This window comes from Emydura macquarii, unplaced genomic scaffold, assembly GCF_026122565.2.
Source record: "Emydura macquarii macquarii isolate MOO-44397 ecotype Brisbane River unplaced genomic scaffold, CSIRO-AGI_Emac_v2 contig_2768, whole genome shotgun sequence".
In the NCBI taxonomy this organism is placed as follows: domain Eukaryota; kingdom Metazoa; phylum Chordata; order Testudines; family Chelidae; genus Emydura; species Emydura macquarii.
In genome coordinates, this window is record NW_027132905.1 from 11,988,053 (window position 1) to 12,007,797 (window position 19,745).

At 41.0% G+C, this 19,745-nt stretch overlaps 1 protein-coding gene across 2 annotated transcripts in view; it reads right to left on the reverse strand.

The window, feature by feature from the left end:
• The window catches only part of AFF4 (ALF transcription elongation factor 4), an 86,473-nt gene extending 68,964 nt beyond the window's left edge, over window positions 1-17,509 (reverse strand). For both annotated transcript variants that reach the window (XM_067566850.1, XM_067566849.1), the window contains exon 1: window positions 17,058-17,509. The gene's annotated coding sequence lies outside the window, so the exon portion shown is untranslated. The remainder of the gene's footprint in view (window positions 1-17,057) is intronic.
• Between the last annotated feature and the right edge of the window lie 2,236 nt (window positions 17,510-19,745).

Genomic DNA, 19,745 nt, shown 5'->3' on the forward strand with positions numbered 1-19,745 from the left:
AGGTGGTGGAGTAGCATTATATATTAATGATGAGGTAGACTATAATGAAATTAGAAGTGATGGAATGGATAAGAGCATCTGTTTGTGCCAAAATCACTTTGGGGGAAAAAGCTACTAGATGTTCCCCTGATATAGTGCGTGGGGAGTGCTACAGACCGCCAGGATCTGATTTGGATATGGAGAGAGACCTCATTAATGTTTATAATGGAATAAATTACTGGGAATTGTGTGATTATGGGAGACTAACTTCCCAGATAGACTGAAGGACAACTGCTACTAATAGTAGGGCCCATATTTTCCTGGATGTGATAGCTGACAGATTTCTTCACCAAATAGTAGCTGAACCAACAACAGATGATGCCATTTTAGATTTAATATTGGTGAGTAGTGAGGACCTCATAGAAGAGCTGGTTGTAGAGGGTTGAGTGATCATGAGTTATTTCATTTTAAACTAAATGGAAGAACAAACAAAAATAAAGCTGCAACAAGGGTCCTTGATTCCACAAGATCTAACTTCAAAAAAATTAAGGGAAGTAGTTAGGGAAGTGGACTGGACTGAAGAACTCAAGGATCTGAATGTTGAGAAGGCTTGGAATTACTTTAAGTCAAAGTTGCAGAAGCTCTCTGAAGCCTGCATTCCAAGCAAGTGGAAAAAATGTATAGGGAAGGATTGTAGACCAAGCTGGAGGAGCAAGCATCTCAAACAGGTAACTAAGAGAAAGCAGAAAGCATACAAGAAATGGAAGATCAGCAGGATCAGCAAGGAAAGCTACCTCTTGGAGATCAGAAAGTGTAAGGATAAAGTGAGAACTGCCAAAAGCCAAGCAGAGTTGGACCTTACAAAGGGAATTAAAACCAACAGTAAAAAGATTTATAGCCATATAAATAAGAAGAAAATTAGGAGGAAAGAAGTGGGACTGCTAAACTCTGAAGGTAGGATGGAGATTAAAGATTATCTAGGCTTGCCCCAACACCTAAACAAATATGTTGCCTCAGTTTTTAATAAGACTAATGAAGAGCTTTGGGGTAGTGGCAGGCTAGCTAATAGCAACGAGGATATGGAGGTAGGAATTACCACAGCCAAGGTGGAAGTCAAACTCAAACAGCTTAATGGGACAAAATCGGGGGACCCTGGATAATCTCCATCCAAGAATATTAAAGGAACTGGCACATGAAATTTCAAGTCTAATCGCAAGGATTTTTAATGAATCTGTAAACTAGGGTGTTGTACCCTATGAGTGGAGAACTGCTAATATAGTTCCTAGTTTTAAGGGGGGAAGTGATCCAGGAAACTTCTGGCTTGTTAGTTTGACCTCAATTATATGCAAGGTCTTGGAAAAAATTTTGAAAGGAAAAATACTGCAGTTGAAGACATACAGGTGACTGGTAATTGGAATAAAATACAACATGGTTTTACAAAAAGATGATCATGCCAGATCAACTTGATCTTCCGCATTTCCTTCATCTAAAAAAAATCAATTCTCTTTTCAAAGAAGGAAATCTAATCTACCTGGATTTCAGCAAGTCATCTGATACAGTTCCACATTACAGGGCCGTTTTAAGACCTTGCCTTCGTAGGCCCCCCAACCAAAATAACTAATTTGATTTTAAGATATTAATAAATAGTTTAAATAAAAATAAAAAAATATATATATATACAAACTTTTTTGGTAGGCCCTGAGTTTCATAGCCCCTAGGCACTGTGCCTATTGTGCCTAATGGATGATACAGCCCTGCCACATTGGAGATTACAGGTTAAACTGGAGAAGATGGGAATTAACATGAGAATTGAAAGGAGAATAAGGAATTGATTAAAGGTAAGACTACAACAAGTCATGCTGAATGGTGAACAGTCAGGCTGGAGGCAGGTTACTAATAGAGTTCCGCAGAGATTGATCTTGGGACCAATCTTATTTAACATTTTTATTACAGACCTTGGCACAAAAAGTGAGAGAGTACTAATAAAATCTGCGGGTGACACAAAGTTCGGCCAAAAGAAATCTAATGAGGTTCAACAAGGACAAGTGCAGAGTCCTCCACTTAGGAAGGAAGAATCCCATGCACAGCTATAGACTGGGGACCGACGAGCTGGGCAGCAGCTCTGCAGAAAAGGACCTGGGGGTAACGGTGGATAAAAAGCTGGATATGAGTCAGCAGTGTGCCCTGGTTGTCAAGAAGGCTAATGGAATATTGGGCTGCATTAGGAGGGGCATTGCCAGCAGGTCACGGGAAGTGATTATTCCCCTCTATTCGGCATTGGTGAGGCCGCATTTAGAATACTGTGTCCAGTTTTGGGCCCCCCACTACAAAAAAGATGTGGACAATTTGGAGAGAGTGCAGCGGAGGGCAACCAAAATGATTAGGGGGCTGGAGCACAGGACTTATGAGGAGAGGCTGAGGGAACTGGGCTTGTTTAGTCTGCAAAAGAGAAGAGTGAGGGGGGATTTGATAGCGGCTTTTAACTACCTGAAAGGGGGTTCCAGGGAGGATGGGGCTAGGCTGTTCTCGGTGGTGGCAGATGACAGAACAAGGAGCAACGGTCTCAAGTTGCAGGGGGAGGTCTAGGTTGGACATTAGGAAAAAGTTTTTTACTAGGAGGGTGGTGAAGCATTGGAATGGGTTACCTAGGGAGGTGGTGGAATCTCCATCCTTACAGGTTTTTAAGCTGAGGCTTGACAAAGCCCTGGTTGGGATGATATAGCTGAGGTTAGTCCTGCTTTGAGCAGGGGGTTGGACTAGATGACCTCCTGAGGTCCCTTCCAACTCTAATATTCTATGATTCTATATTGCCAATACAGAGGAGTACCAGAATATCATACAAAAAGATCTGGATGACCTTGTAAAATGGAGTAATAGAAATGGGAGGACATTTAATAGTGCAAATTCACATATTTAGGGACTAACAACAAGGATTTTTTTTTTTTTTTTAAATATCAACTGGGGACTTATCAGTTGGAAGCGACAGAGGAGAAGACAGACCTGACTGTATTGGTTAATTACAGGATGACTATGAGCCGTCAATGTGATGCGGCCGTAAAAAAAAGGGTAAATCAGTCCTAGGATGCATCAGGCATTTTATTTCCAGTAGACAGGGAAGTGTTGGTACCATTATACAAGGCAGTGGTGAGACTGGAATAATGTGTGCAGCACTCGTCTTCCGTGTTTAAGAAAGATGAATTCAAAATTGAACAGATGCAGAAAAGGGCTACTAGGATGATCTGAGGAACAGAAAACATGCTTTATGAGAAGAGACTCAGAGATTGGCTAGTTTAGCCTAAGCAAAAAAAGGCTGATGAGAGATAGGATTGCTCTCTAAAAATACATCAGAGGGATAAATACCAGGAAGGGAGAGAAGTTATTTAAGTCAAGTGCCAATGTGGACATAAGAACAAATAGATATAAATTGACCATCAAGTTTAGTCTTGAAATTAGGCAGATGTTTCTAACCTTCAGAGGAGTGAAGTTCTGGAATAGCCTTCCAAGGGTAGCAGTGGGGACAAAAAAACGGCTTCAAGACTGAGCTTGATAAGTTCATGGAAGGGGTGGTATGATTGGACTGCCTGCAATGACATATGGCCCATGGGCAACTGCCAGTAGCAAAAATTCCAACAGCCAGAGATGGGATACTAGATGCAGAGGGCTCTGAGTTACTACAGAGAATTCTTTCCAGGTAGCTGCCTGGTAGGTATTACCCAAAGCTCAGGGTCTAACTGATTGCCATTTTGACCCATGAGAAAATTCCTTCCTGACTCCAAATATGGCAGAGACCCTCAGGGGGTGGGAGGGATTTGCCTTCCTCTGCAGTATGGGGCACTTGCAGGTTTAAACTGGTGTAAATGTGGAATTCTGTGTAACCTGAATTCTTTCAACCATGATCTGAGGACTTCAGTAACTCAGCTAGATGTTAGGGTAGTGGATTCAGGGTGAGGTTCTGTGGCCTTCAATGTGCAGGAGGACAGATTAGATTATCACAATGGCCTCTTCTGACCTTCAAGTCTATGAATCAATTGAAAGCCACTGAACACAGCTGCTTTTGACAATTTGCTCAACTTGTTTTAGCTCTGGCAAAATAAACGTGAGTTTTAAGAACTTCAGTATCTATAATCTCACAAAAACACAGACTGTAATCCATCTTGAAATGCTCAATTTGTTACCTATTAATTTATGAGTAGGGTAGAGTTGTGTAATGCTTGTTTCAGTAAATCTTTTTAACCTTAAATGACTTTTTAAATGCATCTTACAGAAAACAAAGGCACTAAAAGACAAGAACTTCTTCTGGAATCAATATAGTTAAACACAAGCTAACCTTGATGTTGATATCTGGGCAAAGTTCATTTGAATTTTTAAATATTTAAAGCAACATGGAGACTGATTAAACATACCAGATTGGGCTCCCATATAAAGACTCCCCAATTATCAGTTTACTGCAAGACAGAACCTGCCAAACATTCAAAAATAAGATTTTGGTTAAAACTACTTTAAAATACTACAAAAACTACATGACAAGAAAAGGTTCTTACCCTGTGAACTTTCAGAATACTGCAATAAGCAAAATGGGGGCAACATTCAACTATTCCTTGGAGACTTCTCAAGATACTCAACCTGAAATATCAAAATATATGGACAAGAACCCAAAGAAACATACTGTACTCAACTTCCAGTAGCACCTAATGCGGTCTGAACTTTTAGACAGGCAATGTTCCAAGCTTCTGACTACACTAGGAAAGACTCCAGGCTGACCTACAACACATTCAGAAAGACACTACATGGGAAGGTCCTTGCAAGCCTTTCCACACTGTTCAAACACACACACACCTTTGGTCCTGACCCGACATAAACCTACTATTCCAGCAATAGGCCATTCCTAAATAGACTGCCAATCATGCCACTCAGTTCCTGCCTCACTGTATTCTTAGATACTGCAGCAGATAGAATTGTGAGTAATTCTAAAAGTCCCGTAGTATGCAGGCATGGGAAATTAAATAAAAGTGAGCGGCACATTCTTGTTTTTGGTTAAATTTGATTTTTAGTAAGGTCTGTGTAGTTTTATTGAAATATCAGTTTTGCACTGCATAAATATTCAACAGCAAACTATTTCATAAGTTTAAAGTTTTTGTTTAATAGCACATTGCAAATGGTGTTTGGAAAGTCAGGTGAGTCAGCTGCAATAAGTCAGTTAAGAGGTTTCTTGGTGGATAACATCCAGTAGGGAGCTGGCTGAAGTGAGGTGAAGTAATTTTCATGTTACCTTAATTTTCTAGAGATGAATATTTAGGCTAGAACTTTCAGAGGAGCCTAATAGAGTTAGGCATCAAACTCCTATTGGCTTTTATTAAGTCTTTAAAAATACCAAGCTTAATGCAATTATTTGTATTACCATAGCACCTAGGAGCAATAGTCATGGGCCAGAAGGACTGCATTCTGCTATGTAAATAGACTAAAAAGATGGTCCCTGTCCCAAGGTGTTTGCAATCTAAGTAATTCATGGCACCACCCAGCTTCCATGCATTAGCCGGCAGTTATTTTATCTTGTGTATTATGGCAGCACTTGGAGGCTCCTGATCAGGACTAGGTCATCCCATTAATAGGTACTATACAAACGAAGCTACTGGAGCCACAGGGTGCACAACTGTGTTGTAAGGTGTTCCAAAATCCATTCTTGGAATTCATTCTCCTCCTATCCCATCTACCCCGACATATACAACAGAAACACACTACATTCAATACTCTCCATGCCTGCAGATGAGGTGAGAGCATGATTTGCCCCTAAATACACACAGATAAAATAAAGTTATTGAGCAAATTGTAAGTGAGGAAAACACTGTAAAAATGCTACTGGTTAAATGCTGGTTGAGCTTAAGACCTTGCTTCACTCAACCAAAAAAGAATGGAAGTTTTTTTGTTTGTTTGTTTGTTTTTTTAAATTAAGGAAGACATTGCCAAGAAAACAGACAAGAAAGGGAAAAAAGAAAAATCCTTTCTAAGCAGCTTGCTAATGAAAAATCTCATTTATGTTCAGGACTAACTAATTATTAAAACTCTACATTGGTATAATGTATTTCTGGTAGAGTACTGACTAATGGTGTATATAGGTGAAATGTTACTTGTATTTTTTTCTAATCAAATATACCTAGTTATAGATATTATAGACAAAGAATTCACTGTTCTAGGAACTGCCTTCTTATACTTTATCTCTAATCACTAGCTACACTTTATCGTAATAGATCATCACTGTTCTGTTTCGCTGTGCCAATCAGATTGGTTAAGGCACAGATAAGAGCAGACATTTCCTTTCTGTAGTTTCTAATTAAAAAGAGTAAGTATATGTTACAAAGTCTTATGCCATGCAATTATTCTATGAGACCTTTATAAATTTACTAGCTTTGCTGTTCTATGATTTAATCTATTTCTCACAGGTATCTAAAATAAATAAGAGCAACTTGATCTAAATACAAGTTTTCCCACTGCCTGATACACCTATGAAGACCAAATCAGTATTTGGACCAAGAGATATGGACAAAGCACTAAGCATAGCCTTCATTTTAAGAGTATTAAAACCGCTAGGAATTGATAAGTGTAATTACTGAGGGACCTAGCCTGTGCAACAATGGTGAGCACTGAAATAAGACACCAAGTGGAAAGAAAGGGCCAACAGTAATTTAGCAGCTTGTGCCTATGTTGGGAACTTTGAATGTCTGGCAAAAAAGGACTTATGTACAAGTTATATATAAAAGTTGACACTAAGACCTGGTCTACACAAGTAAGTTTTATGGACATGGCTATGTCTATTACGATGTGATTTTTTTCCACACTCCAAACCAGCAAACACTGCTTCAAAAGTCTAGGGTACACTCAGTTGTACCAGCAAAAATGTCTTTTTGCCACTATAGCTTATTTCATTCGGGCAACTAGTTTATACCAGTGGAGCTGCGTCTCCACCTCAGGGGTTAGTCACGATAGCTCTAATGGTATATCCATACAATGGATACAATTACATCATGGTAAAATTAGGCAAAATTCACAGAGCAGTGATGGTAAAAATCAGGATATAGCCACGACAGGGCTGAAGCCAAAGAAGTCACAGATCTGTTAAAGAAACGGAATCCATGACCAAATCGTATCTTTAATCCATACCAACAAACCTAGGTTACAAAGTTTGAGGGTAGGATCAATAGACTAGTTTTCCACTATGTGCTATAGCCCTTGTATTGCAAGGTCCTTTAAGTTGACAAGAAGAAAATAATTCACAGGCAACTGTTGTCTTTTTGTTTGCCAACCAGTGTGACTAGCATTACATTAAATGCTAATCTGTTTCATTAAGGCTGGAGCATGGTAGTATTTGCTGTAATTAAATATGCAATACAATTTCCATTAAATATCCCTATCCATTTTACATGCTCAGCTTCCTCAGAAAATACATGACACTTTTGGGCTGAATTTTCCATGTTTGGACTCTTGTATTTCCTGGCCATTTTTATTTTAATTATACCACCCTAATATGGCTGATAAGACACACTCAAAATAATGGTAAACAAAATTTACACAAGTATTTCCTGATATATTACAGCTATTATTATTACGAGGTTTTCTGATGGAGGACCAGTCAAGACATTATTCATCCTGGCTTCTTTTAAAGGAGTTGTCTAGGGGTTTATTTATATATAGGCACTTCACTGTCCCTACCACCATGTAAGTGCTGTACTTGCTTATAAAAAACAATCTCTGTCTAGAAGGGTAAGGCAATTCATCATCCTGCTCAGGTTTAATCGTTGGCTTGTACTTTTGAATCACACTGCCATTACTGTCTACTAATTCTTGCATCATACTCCTTTGCTAGTCATGTTTTAATTTATCAGAATCCTGACTTCTGAAATACTCTCTCCATCTAAGCGGGAAAACCAAGAGGGAAAAGAAAAAGGACAAAGGGGGAAAGAAGAGACAAAAGCTTAACCTGGAAGTGCAGCAAGTTTGAGAATGCTGATCTTTGGACATGTTGCCAACATTCTATTCGTTTAAAATATTCTCACTTCCATGCAATTTCACATTGGGTGTAGGTATGTGAATGACACGCCCTTTTCCCCTAGTGAAAGCTTTCCAAATCATAAAGGGCCTTATTATTTGTATGAAAGTTATTCAATAATATGGTACATTCCTCCATTAAAATATATGCTTACTTGTCTGTTAATTCCAAACTAACAAGACTTGAAACAGGGAACGGGTACTACACTTCATATTCTAGTTCCTAAAACAAACTTTTAAAGAAGGTATGCCAAACATGAAACAATTTAGACATCATTTCTGTCACATCTTCTTAAAAACTCAGTCAGGAAGAACTCAAGAAAACATTTGTTTTCTCTAAAAAGCGATATCTTTTAACTATGTTTAATATCCATTTTAAAAGAGTAACAATTATTTGTCAATCCTTAAATAGATACCATACAAAATTAAGTGCACACAGGACTAACGATAAGATCTAGTTGTTACAATACATAGAACTAAAGTATATCACTTAAAAATAGAGATTGAGGAAGATATCCCAAATTCATTACATTTATTTTCATTGGCTTTAAAAATAGCTATATATTGTGCTGTAATACTGTGAAAAAACATACCCCATTTGTTACAAAAGCCATTCTGCAAAAGAAACATTTTGCTTATTAAGACAAAGTAAAATAAAGAAACCTTTGCCAAAAAGGTTGGTGACATCAATTATAATTTATAGCAATTAAGGCATGCATGAAACAATATCAAATGCTGTGCAACTAAATTACACAGCAATACTAAGTATTTATTCCTGTTGCCCGGAAACCACTAAATTAGAATACAGCAAATATTGGATACCTTCTTCCTTTTAGCTACAGCTAGCATGTTTTACATATACTTTAAGATACTTCTGTCTAGTTACCACAACTGTGGACTGATTGTATATCCTTACATAACTGAGACAGGTATAATATTTTGTCTACAATAGAAGTTAATTTATTTTAAAAACCACCTAGTTTCAAGGGTCCATTTTGGTTTAATGCGTGTTCTACTAATTGGTTTACAACCATAATTGTTTTAAATCTGAACGTTTCAGATGGACATTTTATAGAAAAAAATTCATTACTTAACACTACTAACAAAGGAAAACAGGAAAACCTTGGAAAATTTAACATGCAAAAGTCAGTTCAAACCACCTTAGTGTTTTTAGCCAACCAATTATTTGAATCACTGACTAGGACTTCTTTAAAGTAATGGAGAACATGGGAAACAGTAGGCTAAAGAAAAAGATAATATGGTACTAATCTTCAAGAGGAAATAGCATTAGTCTAATGCCCCCCCACTCTCCAGAAAAACAGTAATATCTAGAACCATAGAATCACGAGCAATAAAGAGCATGCAACTATACAATGTAAGTCTTGCCAAACAAATCTAATTGCTATAGTAGAATTACAATGTTAATGAATGTAAAGCACTAGATATTCTATATTTGGATGTTAATAAAACGTCTGACAGTGTCTTCCTCAAAACTCAAAGTGGCTTGCATGTGAATGCTCTCAATGTGAATCAAAAACTGGATGAATTACCATAAACTGATAATAAAACATGATGGGTCATGTCTAGTGGGTACTACTGAGATTAAGTACTATGTCTCTTGATAGAGAGAAGATAAAACAGGACACTAATGGAATTCACAAGAGAAATAGTTTGAGAGTTCTTCAAGGCATGGATTTCTTATTCTATGTTTGTATAGTGCCTAGCACAAAGAGTCTCATTCTCAATTGACCCCATAACACTATCATAACAATATAAAATCAGGCTTTGTATTCATTAATAAGAACAAATTATGCAACAAAAATATGGGCAAAAGAGGATTCAACTTGAAAATTACAAGCTAATATATCTGGGAAGAAAAATGCAATTTACTACACATGGAAGGAGATTTGAAACATATAAAGTGGGAGAAAAATGTGGAAACCAGTAGCAGAGCACAGCACCTGGGGAGATAGACTAGCAAGTCAGACAGTGCATGATTCAAGCAATATAATGGCTTAACAGGTCAATGGAATTTTGAGTTGCAAGTGAGAAAGTGATTTATAACCTAATAGGGAAATAAATCCCAGTGAAAACACACCTAAATGTTTAGCTACAGATACTTCATTATTAGAAAGAGAAGTTAGAGGATTTAAGAGAAGAGCAACAAAATTAGAGACTGATTTAGTAAGCTAAATGTAATAAGCAGAGATGGAATCCACCTATCAAGGAAAGGGAAGAGCATATTTGGATACAGATTAGCTAACCTAGTGAGCAGGGCTTTAAACAAGGTTTGATGGGGGCCAGAGACAAAAGCCCACAGGCAAGTCAAAAACATAGACCTGGGAGAAGGGTCAGACTATGATGGGGATGGGCCATTATAGTACGGAAAAGGGAGAGCACAGTGGAGAAATCAAATCACTCTCTCAGATGTCTGTATACTAATGCAAGAAGTGTGGGGGAAAATAAGCAGGAAGAACTAGAAATGCTAGTCAATAAACACAATTATGACAGTTGGCATCACAGAAACCTGGAGGGATAATGCACATGACTGGAATATTGGTAGAGAAGGGAATAGTTTGTTTAGGAAGGACAGGCAGGAAAAAAAGGAGGTGGTGTTGCCTCATTTATTAAAAATGTACACACATGGACTGAGGTTGAGATGGATATAAGAGACAGACTTGTTGAAGGATAAAAGGGGTAAAAAACAAGGGTGATGTTATGGTAGGTGTTTACTACAGACCAACTAACCAGAAAGAAGAGGTGGATGAGGCTTTTTATAAACAACTAACAAAATCATCCAAAGTCTAGGACTTGGTGGTGATGGGGGACTTCAACTACCCAGCCAGTTGTTGGGAAAACAACACAGCAGGGCATATATTATCCAACAAGTTCTTGGAATGTATTGGAGACAATTTTTATATCAGAAGGTGGAGAAAGCTACTAGAGAAGAGGCTGCTCTAGATTTGATTTTTGACAAATAGGGAGGAGCTGGTTGAAAATTTGAAAGTGGAAGGCAACTTGAAAGTGATCATAAAATGACCAGTTCATGTTTCCAGAGAAAACAGCACAATAGAAGTAATGGATTTCAAGAAGGCAGACTTTAGTAAACTCAAAGAGTTGGTAGATAAGATCCCATGGGAAGCAAGTCTAAGGGGAAAAACAGTTCAAGAGAGTTGGCAGTTTTTCAAAGAGACATTAAGGGCACAAGAGCAAACAACCAAACTGCACAGGAAAGACAGGAAGTATGGCAAGAGACCACACTGACTTAACCAAGAGATCTTCAGTGATCGGACACTCAAAATAAAGAGTCCTACAAAAAGTGGAAAGTAGGTCAAATTTAAAGGATGAATATGAACAAATAATACAAGTATGTAGGGATGAAATTAGAAAGGCCAAGGTACAAAATGAGATTAAGCTAGCTAGTTTGTATACACTTAGGAAACATCTACATTTCAAGCTGAGGGTATGAGTCCCAGGTTGAGGAGATAGCATGAGTATATCTCTCATCAAGCTAGCATGCTAAAAATAGAGTGTACCTGTGGTGTGGGGTCAACCTTCCTGAGCACATGCCCAACAGAGGCACTAAGCACATATTCAAGGTTGCTAGCTTCTTGCCACTCATTTGGCATGGCTACACTCAATTTTTTAGAGCTAGAGCAGGTATGTCTCCATGAGCTGGGAATCACATCCCCAGCTCAAAGTATCGACATGCTGTGATGGGGTTAAGGTGGCTGGAGGAGAAGCCAGGGAGCAGGGATTAATTAGACAAGGCTCAGCTGGATAGGAACAAGAGAGACCTGTATCAACCCCAGAAGCTGAGAGCAGCTACAGGGCTGTAGGGAAGTAGTCTGCAGTCATTCCCCCTGGTCGAAAAGAAGTGTGCAGATGGTAAACCCAGAGATGTGTAGAGCCAGATAGGCAGGAAAGGCTCAGGGGAAAAGCAGCAAGGTATAGGACAGTGTGGAACTTGGCTGCTGAAGAGAGGGCCCTGAGTGGGAACCTGGAGTAGAAGGCAGGTCTGGTTTCCCCTACCAGCCATTGGGGAAGTGGCACAGACCAGGCAGTAGAAAGCAGACGGCCTGGGACAGTTTGCCCTGAAAGACTTTGATACCCCAGAAGGGGATGACTCTAGTGACCTGGCTGAAGGGCCAAGTCACAAAGATGAAGCTACAGCCCCTGGAGCAAGATGGGCCACAAGGTGAGTGAGACTGCCAGAAGAGGATGCAGCACCTGGAAGGAGCTAATCCCCAGAGCTGCCAGGAGGCAGCACCTAGTGGTGAGTGCAGCCTGTGACACATGCCTATGGTTAAGCTTTTGTCACAGTTATTTTTAGTAATGGTCACGGACAGGTCTTGGGCAATAAACAAAAATTCATGGGAGCCCTAATTTTTACTAAAAATAAGGGCAGAGGAGAGCTGAGGGGGGAGCAATGACACCTGCATCCCCATGATGGGGACTGACAACCGCACCAGCAGGGGGCACAGCCCCAGCTCCAGACCCTGCCAAAGCCACAGGGTAGGTGCACAGTAGTGGCTCTGGCTCCAGTCAAAGCCGCAGGAGACGGAACGGGGTGCACAGCCCCGGTTCCTGTCTCAGCTGTAAGGGGGGAGGCACAACCCCAGCTCCGGCCAAAGCCGTGGTTTGGGACCCACAGCCCAGAGTCCGCCCCCACTGCTGACAGCTGAAGCCAAAGTCACAGATATCCAGTAAAGTCACAGAATCCATGACTTCCCTGACCTCAATGACTAAGTCGTGTCCTTACACATGCCCAAAGACAAGCCCACAAGGAGGTGAAAAAGCATATAGTACAAGGGGAATAACAGTAATATTATTTAAAAAAAGGAATAATTCAGGCTGAATACTTCGGCAATTCAGGGGGAAAAAAGCTTCTTGACAGGGAGAATCATTAGCCTGTGGAATCGTGTGTCAAGACGTGGAGCCCTCCATCGTTTAGCCTATTTAAGAATAACTGGAGAGGACTTTAGTAACTGCATAATAGGAACAATCATGCATTGCCAGAAGAATGGACCAGACAACTTCTTTCCATCTCTAGTTCAATGATTTTATGATCCAGGACTTTTAATACAGTTATCCACAGTACACTTCTAACAGTGCCCTAAATTAAATTTAGACATTGTGGAACAATTTTGTTCTCACAAATATACTTTCATAATCACATGCCTCTGCATTTCAACTCAGGAATATTTTATATTTTATTCTCTATGGCCATGACGACATCCAAATTGGTATCCTTTTGATATAAGCTACAAGAGTGGCATTTAAATCTACCGAGACAAAATACTTGTAAATTAGGGATATTTCTCTGTTTATGGTGAAGGTAGTTGCAAACATATATTCCTGCACCAGATAAAGAGTATACTTCTGAAACAAAGCCACATGAACAACAGAACAGTTTGAAAGTATATCACTGCAGGCAATTACTGTCGGAAGGACAAGAAATGTGACAAATCACAAACCTGAAGCCTATTCCCATATCCTTCTACCACCTTTTCCCAGTCTGGGCATGTTAAAATAATCCAAAAGGGAGGCAGGTAAAACAGAGCAGCCAGGAAAATTACATGACACAAGATCCATCCTTCTCTCTGATGTAAACATTCTTCTGCTGTTGCAGGTGGCTTCTTGAAAGGCAGCAGCAAGAACAACTCATGTATACCTGGTTGCCAGCTCAGGCAGCTGCCTAATGGTCATCCTCAATTTCATGTCCCTGCTCACAACACTCATCATGGATGTCACCAGTTGATACTTCTGCACCCCTCATGAGTAGCATGGAGCCTTCTGTTGAGCTGAAGCAATGGGGAGAAGACTAGCAATCCACAAGTAACACTAGAAAAAACAGGATAAGCAAGAAAACAGGGCAGAACAGGATGTTTGGGGGGAGTAAGGGGATGGAGTTGTGGTAACTGTTCTGGAGTCATGGCACAAGACCACATAAGTGGCAGGGGGGCTGCCATCCAAACTATCACATCACAAGAAGGCACCAACACAAAAACGTTGAGAATCATTGCTTCAGTTTTCAGTCACTAAACTATAGGCCACACGTCACTGATCACTGTCTGACATACCTAAAAAACAGCAACTACAGTTCTAAAAGAAAGCCAGAACACCCTGGCAAGCAGCAACTAGTTACAAAAAAGAGAAGGAATGAAGTATTACAATAGCTGTTAATGTTTTATCATTCAAGAAGTTCACATATAGACTTCTACTGCAACATTATTATTTACAAACATTTGAATAAAACAAACATTATGGCTTAAGTAGCTATGAAATTTAGCAATATTTTCCTAATCACTCAGCTAATTTCTAAACTGATTTATGACTATTCTAGTTTCCTTGGATTTTTTTAAAACACATTTCTGTTCCATATTTGTCAGACAGTTTAAAAATGTTATTTAAATAAATTCACCACATGCAGTCGGATACACATTTAGAAGCAGAAATATTTGGATCTTGAAAGCAACTGTGCCACTGAACTCAACATGCTGATTTACAGACAAATACAAAATACTAACAGGAAAAAAATTATGTGTCTCAAGTTCTACTAACTATTGATACAAGATCATTGTAAACAGAAAAGAATTCAAGGAAAATACTCAAAAATTTGCATTTCATTTTGTGCATTTAGCAGCACTTGTGTAGTCAATTACACTGTTCCCCTTCACAATCAGATTCCCTGTTGAGACTTTTTAGATTAGGAAAAAGTGACAATCATAAATTGGCAAAAGGGACACCAACCGTGTCTGAAATGCTACTTTTAATTATAGATTTGACATTGACTATCCTTTTAAGACTGCTAGTAATTATTCAAAGTAAGTGGTAACAAAGACTCTGCACTTGTATGTTAAATATTACAGGCATGTTGCATAGTGACCACAAAAGAAATCCTAACATTAAAAAGTTCTGCTATACTTAAAGATAAAGAATGAAAGTCAAAAGAAGCAGTATTATATAAGTCATTCCACAGATCCTAGCTAAAATAATCTGTGGGTGCTCAACTTTCAGCATAACTAACAGTATACTGTTACACCAACAGGGTGCAATATATGGCACCCATGGAGCATCATGATTTTTTTTTTTAAATGTTTCTCACTGGAGAAAATGCTACAAGATGACAAATCAGGTTGTCTAACCACCGCTCCCTCAAGTCACTTGACTATATCCTATTTGAAGATAATGGATTGCTAGCCCAGAAGAGTTAACAGTTCAGAAATATCAGAGGGAAAGGAAACTGGAGAATTTATCCATATTGATGAGTTCAACTACTAGAAGAGAAAATATAAATTAGAAAACACCACTGGAAATTTGGGCAAGGCTATTTCACTTCAAAGCCTAAACATGCTGGGCACCACTTAATTTGTAATGAAAGAGGAGCACTGGGGCTCAAGCAATTTTTTTTTTTTTTTTTTTTTTTTAAACTTCATAACCAACACAGCAAGCCCAGAGATGCCAGGGCTCAGCCCTGGCAAGCCCTAGCAAAAATTAAGCACTGATGCTGAGTAAGGTCCTGAACTGCCCGCACCGATGTAAACAGAAGGTTTAACCGACATCAATAGAAGCAAAATAAGGCACATTATCATGTGAACATTACAACTAGTCAGACATTTTCATAATAAACCAAGAGACTGAAAAGTACAATAGTTAACAAAGGAGGTGAGCCTGGGAAATTTAAAGGGCCCGCACTTCTTGGGTCAAGCACCTTAATCAGTAGATCTTCATAAAAACAGTGTATTCAGCCATTGCGGGCTATTTTATTACCCTTGAATTTAGTATATTGCTTCAAAACTGTATACTTAGATTAGTTATCTTTTCATTCTTTTAACTAAATGAATATAGGAACTGAAAATGTAACCATTTGTTATAGTTAAAGCATTTTGTGCTTTTTGTTAATAGAAAAGGGAGAAAATGGCCTTGTCTTCAAGAAATATTGTTTAAATTGTTGTACCCTGTTTAGCTAAAGGGCAATTCAATCCTCACCAAGTTGCTCTGAACAAACACCACCTCCTGGTTCAGAAGGATTTGATTGTGACTCAGTTAATAAGCCAGAAATTCTGCCTTCCGCCTTCCTCCTTCCTCCTACCCCACCCATTACCACAAAAAAAAAAAAAAAAAAAAAAAAAAAAAAAACTGTTTAATATGAACTAAGCTGCAGTCTAGGCCTCCCCCACAACTCCTCGGCCTGATCCATCCCAAGAGCTGCTCAGTGCCTAAAACACACAGCAAAGTGGAAGGAACAAAGCACTGACGTCAATTACCGGAGGATTAAATCTAACAGCTAGGAGAGGAAAAGGAGGCGGCCTCATTAGCAAAACTACCAAGGAAAACCTAACAACCAACAGCCACGTTTTACCCAGAGCATATAGGTTTTATTTTCTGGAAAGGAGGGAATACCAATACATCTCAGAAGAGATTATGTGTATGGCTACCCACCCATCTGTGTGTGTTGGGGGGCCAAGGGGAGCTTGATTATCTCCACGAATTAATTTAAATAGCACAGGGGCTGATGCCTCTTTTAGTAGGCCACATCTGACATGAAAGAGGCCATCCAGAGCTGCAGGGGATGAAGGGAGAGGGGACGAGGAGTAGGTGGAAGTTTACAAAGAGACCAAGAGGAGGCTCCGAGGCACAGTCCATGACAGAGAGATTACAAACACTGAAGGGGCAGCAGGAAGGGTTTCTAGCGCGGAAGACAGCCGGAAAAGGCAGGCTGGGAGGTAGGAGAGAAAATAAGAGGAGGCAGAGGCAGATACGGGGAACTGGATTTTATCCCCTCAGCACCCGGGGAAACGCTATCGACCCCTCAGGGGGAAAGCGGATTGAGGGGAGCTGTTGCCCAGCCCAGGCTAGGGTGGTGGGGAGACAAATGTTGTTTCTCCTTCCCCCCAGCCCAAGTACGTCCCGCGGGAAAAGGAGGGTGGGCATAGCTCCACCGCCAGCAAACGGGCCCTGGCCGACCACACACCCGAGAGCCCCCGCCTCCGGGAGCGAAGCCGAACCAGAGCGCCCCCGCCCCCGTCTCTTACCTCCGTTCGCCGCTCCGCTAGGCCCGGACCATTTCCCGGCTGCCGCCGCCGCCGCCGACCCGTCGGGCGGGAGACGAGGAGGCCCACAGGGGACGGAGGAGACGCCACTGAGTCAGCGACAGCCGGGGGAAGAAGCGACCCGAGGCGCGGCCAGGACCGGGCGATAGGAGCGGGGAGGCCGGGGCCTGCAACCGGGCACAAAGACCAGGCCCAAGGAGCAGGCTCGGGTCAGGCCCCAAACCGGGGGCCCCGGGAGGGGAGAGGAAAGGCAGGACCAAGAGGAGCAGAGGAGGTCCGGGAGCAGGTCACAGACGGCGGGAGGCGGCGACAGCAGCTCCCCGGGGGTCCCGCCGCTCCATTGCGAGCTGGGCTGGGCGTGCGGCCGGCTCCCGGTGCGGCCGGCTCCCGCTGGCCGGCTCCCTCCTCAGACAGCGGCTCCTCCAGCTCCTGCTCCTCCCGCAGCCGCCGGGCAATGGGCATTCGGATTACCCAGCAGACATCGCGCCCACCCGCACACAGGCCCCACCGCCGGCCACGTGACCCAGGCCCGTCCTGGGGAACCCGACACGTGACCCGGGCGAAGGCAAGAGCCAGGCCCCACCTCCTGAGGGGAAGGCACGGCAATCTGTCACGTGATAGGGGCAACGCGGAGGGGGAGGAGCTTAGGTTCCCACTGCACAGAAAAGAGGTGCTCGCTTGCTCTGCTGCAGAGCCCTGGGCGGTTGCTAACGTTCAGCACCCAAAAATTTGAAATTGCCCAGCCCTGACTGCTGCCCCTCCTGAATATTTAGTGCCCCTCTTCTTAAAGTACTGGACATCAGGATATGCAGAATGGCAGCACACACTGCTTCAGAACCTGAACTCTAGTCCCTGACAGTTACCACCACCAGTGATCACCTGTATGTTTCAGCCAGGACTAAGTCACTGTGCTAAGGCTATTTACACTGAGTAATGCAAGGATTACAAGGCAGAGCTAAGCACAGCTGATGTTCCAGGGCGAATCATTAGGGTTGGTAAGAGCAGGCAGCTCGGGTTTGTGCAGAGTGGGTGACGTGATCAAGGATAGGACAGACATACATAGCTGCCATTCATACAGAGCACCCTAAATGCAACTCCCGCTTTAGTGAAGGCACCATCTGACCGTTTTTCCTACTCTAGCCATGTGCTGCAACCTCCCAGAGCTATATAGCATCTTAAGGCATAGGGTGTTTCATCAATCAGGAAAGGTTGAGGCATGGGGGGGGGGGGGGGGCAGAGTTAAGGTTGTTGTAAGGCAGGGGTGGTGCACACAATATCTCTATCTGTATTTCCTGGCTGGGCCTGAGCTTAGACTCAAACTACAATTATGGCTGAATGACAACCAGAGACAAGAATATCAGCTGCTGTTGGCTTTGTTCCTTTCTTGGGTTTCTTCTTTTGTTCTTTGTCCAATAATTAGTTACCAACACTGTAGTTAATAGTTTGAATGAAGGACATGTAGTTTTAGACTCTTTTTCCATACTTATATATACACAAATTTAACTTTAACTAAATAAGATTAATTTTACTAGTAACTATTATATAGCACTTTTCAGCAGATCTCAAAATGCTTTAACTAAAAGTCACTAGTTAAGTCAGCAGAAACAAGAGAAGTGGGAGCCTTGACAGTGTTTTCTAGGAAGATGTATTTGCTATTACACCAAGAAAATACTGTCTTTTCACATATTTTCAACACATGTACTGCTTGTACTTGTACATGCTACTAAAGGATTACTGAATGCAGTCTGACATGATAAAAGGATAACAGCATATCAGTGAGATAATGGGCCAGGTATCAGCTGGTTGTGTACTTGTGTTCATCCTTCAAACTATATATTCACCTTGTGCTAGCTAGTACTATTTCACCAGGTGGTAAAAAGTGCTGATTTACAAACCTCAGACATGAAGTCCTCTCAGTACAAAAAACATACAGCACAGGCAATGACAGCACAACTTTTCTTTCACAGATGCTCCCCACCAATGTGTCTCATCCTTGAGGAAACCTGTAGTACCACTGAAAGGAGCACATGTAGAACTGAGAAGATAGGTCATTGACCCTGTTCCATTCAGGTTTTGGCTTCTCTAATGAAACTTTCTAGTCTTGATGTGGACAGTTGTCAAATAAGTTCTGTAGGTCAAGACCTAGATGAAGCAGTATTTTAACATATCAGTGAAAACATCCAAACCCTTCCCCTTCACCATCCTCACCCTTTGTATTCAGAGTGGGTATGGTATCCATGCCCACATATGTAGGAGTACCTCAGGTTTCCAACCCAGGATTAATTTCATCTGTGATGTATATAGCACAAAAGAAAAGTTATTAAGATAACCTCAGTTCTGGACTTTTCCATTTAAAATCTCAAATGTAATATTAAATTTATTTTTGGCATATGTTCACAGGATGTTGTGTGTAGCATTATTCCTATACTTGCCAGTTCAGACAAACCTAGATTTATTTTTAGGAGAGTGCCATGACATTCAAGGAGGCAGGAATGAGCAATGTCATATTGTTTGTAGTTTCAGGGAGGGCCTCTTCTCTTACGTCATGTAAGATTGTAGACATGAGATTTTTCTTCATCTAGTAACTCTGTCCTTGTAATCCTGATCCATCTACAACCACTTTCTCACTTTACACATTTGTGTGTTACTCAGATGAGGTCCTACTGTTGA